This window comes from Fukomys damarensis, unplaced genomic scaffold (assembly GCF_012274545.1).
Source record: "Fukomys damarensis isolate Sample0158 unplaced genomic scaffold, DMR_v1.0_HiC HiC_scaffold_39, whole genome shotgun sequence".
Lineage (NCBI taxonomy): Eukaryota > Metazoa > Chordata > Mammalia > Rodentia > Bathyergidae > Fukomys > Fukomys damarensis.
This window is the reverse complement of record NW_022900951.1, coordinates 78050335-78056886: the sequence shown is the minus strand read 5'-3', so window position 1 is coordinate 78056886 and position 6552 is coordinate 78050335. Positions and strand designations below refer to the sequence as shown.

At 36.0% G+C, this 6552-nt stretch overlaps 1 pseudogene; it reads left to right on the top strand.

Moving 5' to 3' along the window:
- The first annotated feature begins 823 nt into the window (after window positions 1-823).
- LOC104861823 overlaps window positions 824-6552 on the top strand; it is a 14785-nt pseudogene continuing 9056 nt past the window's right edge.

Below are 6552 nucleotides of genomic sequence, written 5' to 3'. Positions count from 1 at the left end.
GGAATGCTTTGAATTTTCTTGCCATTAAGTGTGACATCAGCTGCAGGGCTTTTAAGGGTGCTTTACACCTTGTCTACTCAATATGTTCTGACCCAAGAGGAGGCGCTATGGTGATTGCCATCTCAAACTGCCATCTTTGTTCTCATTGACCCAAGACAGCTAGTTGAGTTACCCTCTATGATATTTTTGCTGAAATTTTTTGTGTCATGAATGTATGTTGGATTTTGTCAAATTCTTTTCCTGTATCTATTGCTGTGATCATATGATTTTTTTCATTAGGCTATTAATATGATGGATTACATTAATTAAATTTTGAATGTTGAACCAGGCTTGCACACACTTGGGATCCATCACATTGGTTACCATATGTAATTACTTTAATATATTGTAGTGTTCAATGGTTACTATGTTGTTGAAGAGTTTTGGATCAATGTTATCAAGAGATACTGGTATGTAGATTGCTTTTCTTGTATGTGTTTCTCTGGATTCGTTGTTGTGGTAATTTGGACCTAGTAGAATTGAGTTAGAAAATATTCCTTGTACGTATATCTTTTGGAAGAGTTGCCAAAATTAGTTTAATTTATTCCTTAAACATTAAGTAGAATTCACCAGTGAATCTATCTGGGTCTGAAACAGTCTGTGATGGAAGATTATTAACCATTCCTCCAATTTTTTAATACATTTATCCAATTCAAGTTGTCTATTTCATTTTGTGGGAGTTTTGACTCTTTTGCTTTTTAAAGAAGAGTTTGTTATCTTCCAATATTTTGATTACAATTCTTCTGAAGTCATTCCTTTTTTAAAATGTTAAAGATTGTCCAACATGACTGACTGGAGAAGGATCCATGTCAAAGGTGCTCAGAGAAGATTCACTGAAGCCACCGGTACCCTGTAAGACAAAAGTCTTACACCCTGAATCAGAAAATCAATTAGAAAGATGATACATTTAGATCAAACCTAATAACTGGATCTTTGGAAAGTGAAGCAGTGTCACTATAGCTGCTCTAAACTATTCTAGCTTCTACCACTCTGAGGGACAGACTTCATGAGAGCATTCCAAATATCTTGAAGGAGGGAACTAATGAAGGAGCTCTGGACTCTTGGTTCAGACTCTTATATACCAGCCCCATCACCCCATCACCTCTCCTTCAAATACCTGGGAATGCTGCAACTCAGCACCATCCTCACCAGTGCTCACCAAGGGCAGGGAAACTCCTCTGCTCACCCAGGGTAGAGAGAGGATAAAAATACTTTGCAGACTCCTGCATGACAGTGAATCACCTACTTATTCCTGTGGTTCAAGGCCAGCAATTTTCCTCGCCTGCAGAATTCCCTGCAAGTGTGTGAATGCATTCATGGATTCCAGAGAACCCACACCAGAATGCAAGTGTCTCCCCATCCCTATGGTACCAGAGCAACAAGTGAACCTGTCCATGTTCTCATGCCTGGTGCATGTGAGGGGTGGGTGGGAGGATGGGGAAAGAGTTCCTAAACCAAGACCATGCACAGTGTTAGATTCTGCCTGCAAGCTGGCAAAGAGAAATATTGAAACTGAATATGTTTAGCTCAGGGAGTGCAAAGCAAAAAGGAGATTCAGGTGTGGTTTCATGCAATCAGACAGCAACCAAGGCAAGAAAAAATTGTGTGATTGTTACCAGGAATTGGGGTACTGGAGTCTCCTAGAGGTGATTTCTAGGTTATTTCTCTCCTGATCAAAGAATCAGTTAAGTTGGGGGTAAAATAAAAATAAAACACATCTTTAAGAAAAAGAATAGTCAAGTAAAGCATAAAAGGTAGCCAGGTTTTACATTCATTAAAGGTATGAAAAGGAAGGAAACATGCTCTGCCCAGTGAGTTCAGGCCAACTGAGAGTAGAAAAGAAATACACTCTACAAGGTGAAAGCAGGTCACTGTGAAAGAGAAAGCACAGTGGCCAAGAGGAAAATGGTGGCTGTCTGTTGAATCTCCCACTTTTCAGGATGATGTCAGGTCTAGGCTATCCTAACAAAAATCTGCTTGGATTCTCTGTAGAAGTATTGAAGATAGCCCTTTCTGGCTGGTTCCATATGCAAGGATTTGTAAATTGTTCAGATAATATTCTGAAACTTTGTAACTGACAGGTTATGCCCACTTTAGCAGCCAGTTTTCCATGCCCTAATCTCCAGCTTCATGACCTCTAAGGATTTTTGGCAAAGTAGTGACCTGTGAATCCCATGTACATTCTCCTGTTGGAGTATTTAAAGTCAGTTCCAGATGGATACTTTTTGATGGTTTGTTGTTGTTGCTCTCTTTTATAGAAAAAGAAGAGGTATAGAAGGACTTTATCTCACTCTGATATATGCATTTGTGACAAACCAATGGCTAATATCACATTGAAGGAAGAGAAGTTGAAAGATGTCCTCTAAAATCAGAGAGGAGAGAGGAATGTCCACTATCATCACTCTTGTTCAATACAATTTTCAAAACACTAGTTAGAGCAATCAGGCAAAAGAAACAAAATGGGTACTATAGGAAAGGGAAAAGTCCAATTATCATTATGTTCAGATGACACTATTATCTACATAAAAGACCCAAAAACTCCCACCAGAAGACTCTAAGAATAAATAACCAAATTCATAAATGCAGCAGGATACAAAATTAACATTATAAAATCAATAGTGTTCCTATATACTAATAATGAAATCTCTGAGAAAGAAATTAGGAGAATAATACTATTCGTAACAACATTAAGAAAAATTAAATACTTAGGAATTAACCTAACAAAGGAAGTGAAAGACCTCTACAATAAAAACTGCAGTACTCTGAAAAAGGAAATCAAAGAAGACATCATAAATGGTAAGATATATCCTGTTCCTGGATAGGCAGAAGCAATATTGTCAAAATGGCTGTATTTCCACAAATGATACAGATTTAATGTAATCCAAACCAAAATGCCAATAACATTCTTCATAGATCTAGAAAGAACACACCTAAATTCATATCAAACTAAAAGAAGCCCAGCAGAGAAAAAGCAATGCTGAATAAAAATGCAAAACATCAGGCACCACACTCCCAAGCCAAATGTACTTAAACAGACCACCCAACAACACCAAATTATACATTCTGGGAACTTTCTCCAGGATCAATCATGATAGCTCACAAAACTTAACAAATTCAAAAAAAGAATAATAAAAATATGCTTTCCAACCAAAATAGAATTAAACTAAAAATGTGTAACATAAAGAAAACTCTTTTATTCACAAATATGTGGAAATTTTAAAATACACACACACTTTCAATACCAATGGCTGGAAGAATATTTCAAAAGGTTGTGACAGATAAAATGTAACCAAATATAAGCATGCAAAAAAAGTAGTACTAGCATTTTATAGTGATAAAAGTCTACATTAAAAAAGAAGAACAAAATAATGAAATCTTGTCATTTAGGAAAGCATGATTGAAACTGAAGATTATGTTAAGTGAAATAAACTAGACACAGATAGACAAATACTGCATGATTTCACTTATATGTGGAATCGAAAATATGATCTCATAGATGTTGGGAGTAGAATAGTGGTTAAAAGCATATGGTGAGAAGGGGTAGAATAGGAATGAGAAAAATATTGATTCAATGAGCATGATGTTAGAGTCAGACAAGAGCAAGAATTTCCGGTGTGCTATCACACAGTAAGGTGACTATAGGTAACAATAATATACTCTATAGTTCAAAAAGCTAGAAGAAAGTATATTGAAAGCATTTTTTGCTACAAATACCTGATAAATGTTTGAAGAGATGAATATACTTAAACTGATTTAAACATTATACAATATATGCACATATTAAAACATAATATCATACCCCATTAATATGTACAATATGTTGTTATGTTTCAGTTAAAAATAAATTCAAAAAAGGAAAATTAGAAAGAAGAAAGATCTCAAATAACCTACCTTCATGCCTTAAGAATTAGAAAACATAGAACAACTAAGACCAGAATTAGCAGAAGGAAGGAAATTATAAGCGTTACAGCAGAAAAAATAAATAGAGAATAAAAAAACCTAAGTATTGCAGTTTTGAAAAAATAAAGTTTAAAAATCTAGCTATACTAAGTATGAAAGAACATTTCAATAAAATTAGAAATTAAGAAGTAAACATTACAACTGAAGCCATAAAAATGTAGTGGATAACAATAGACTACTATGAATAATTATATGTCAACAAAATGGATAACCTAGGAAAAGTGGATACATTTTTAGAAAATACAAATTTCCAAGAGTGAATTATTGCCAGGGATTTAGCTCAGTGGTGCCTTACCAGCCTCACAAGTGCAAGGTCCTAAATTTGATCCCCAGTAGCACCCCCTAAAAAAGTGAATCATTAAGAAATAAAGTCTGAACAGACCTGTAATCTGTGAGGAAATTTACTTAGTAATGAAAAAAAATTCTGAAAAATGAAAAATCTAGGACCAGATGGTGTTACCAATGACTTCTACCAAACATTTAAGGAAGAATTAATGTCCATCCTTCCCAAAATATTTTTTTAAAAATTGAAGAGGAGGCAATTCTTCCACAGTCATTTTGAGTCTGGTGTTACTCTGGTAGCAAATTCAGACAGACTTCATAAGAAAAAGAAAAAAGACCCTACTAGCTAATAACACAGATGGATATGGATGCCAAATCTCCAACAAAATGCTCGCAAATAATTCTTTGGGTCATTAAAAAGGATTATACGTTACCACTAGGATTTATGCTTGGGATATGAGCATTGTTCAACATATACAAGTCAGTAAATGTGATACACCACACTAACCAATGCAAAGATAAAAATAATATGAACATTTTACTAGATGCACAAATACCATTTGACAAAATTCAACCCCTCATGATTAAAAGCTTGCAATATACTAGGAATAGAATTCAATTGCAGTAACATAATAAACACCCTAAAGATTTCACTAAAGCACTATTAGAACTAATAAATAATTTCATTAAAGTTGTCGATTAGAACATTAACATAAAAATTCCTTTTCTACACATTAACTGTGTTGGCCAGCTTTTAGTTGTTGGCACAAAATACCTGACACCTGCAACTCAAAGGAGGAGAGTTTTAATTTGGCTTACAGTTTCAGAGGGTTCAGTTAATCATCAACTGGCTCCAAGGCAGAAGCATCATATTAGAAAAGTTTTTGAAAAAGTTGCACATCTCACAATAATCAGAAACACAGAGGATTACAGCACCAGAGTGTAAAGTGCCAGAGATCAGATATATATGATAAAGTCACTTCTTGCTAACTCACCAGACACACCTAAAGAGTGCTTTATTAATTCCTTAGGCAGCTCCTAACCCAATAAGTGTGATACTTAAGCTTAATCATCACATCCCACTCCTGGTCAGCTTCACACACCCCCAAAATCTCCTTAAACCATACATAATCTCCAAATATAGATAAGGACAAGTTCAAAATTCCACCTAACATGATACAATTATCCTGTGTACAATCAAAAGGCAATTCCTTTCCCTAAGCTCAAAAGTTCACAAATCACTCAAAGGTCCAGGTCAAAGACTCCTCTGAGACTCGAAGCAAACTCTTAGCTGTGAATGCCTATAAAAACAAACAACAAAAACTTCCACATCTCAAAGTACAATGGTATATGGAAATCATTCCCATTCTAAATCAGAGAGATAGGGCAATAGAAAAGAACAGGACCAAAGCAAGATGAAACTCTATCAGGGAAAACATTAAGTCTTGTAAGTTTTTATACAACACCTGGGGCATGTCATGGTAAGATATGCATTCCAGATGGCTTGGATAGACCATCCCTATGTTCTCACCAGTTGCAGCCCACAAAGCCTATTTGGTTGGCTCCTCTCACAGCCTGCAGCTTTCTTCAGCAGATGTTCCACACTCCTGGCATGTCTGACCCCCTGGGGTCTTCATTACACCCTTGAGTTTATTCTCACAAATCTACACAGTGCCCTCTCAGGGAGTTCTTGCCTCACATCACAGATCCTCCTTTGAAATCTGGGTGGAAGCCAGAGTCCTCCAACTCTTACATTTTGTATATTGCTAAAACCAGCATCATGTGGATGATAAGGTCTGCTGTTAGCTTAAACAGCCTAGCTAGATGCATTCCAACCACAGCTGAAACAGTCTCTGAATACCTAGATGGATCAGCACTGTGAAATGAATACTGGAACAAGTCTCTAGATGGCTGTTCTCCAGAAGGGAACTCAGGAGCTCACTTCTTAAATGGAAGGTTGTCATTTTTGCACCCTTGAACCTGCAGGGTGTGGGGTCATGCTGATTCCTGAGATGCTCTCAAGACTTCTTTCTTCTTGTTTCAATGTACTTGGTGTCTTTTTAATAGTACCAATTTATTTTTTTTTATTTATTTTTATTTTTATTTTTTTAATTTTATTGAGTTTATTGGTACATTTTAGGGGTACAGTACAGTTACATTCATTGTTGGGATCATGTACCTTTACATGGCAAGTCTTGATTCTCATTTTTTCCCCTTACCTCTGCCCTCCGTTCACCCCCTCCTCCCCTCCCCATCTACAAACACTTTATT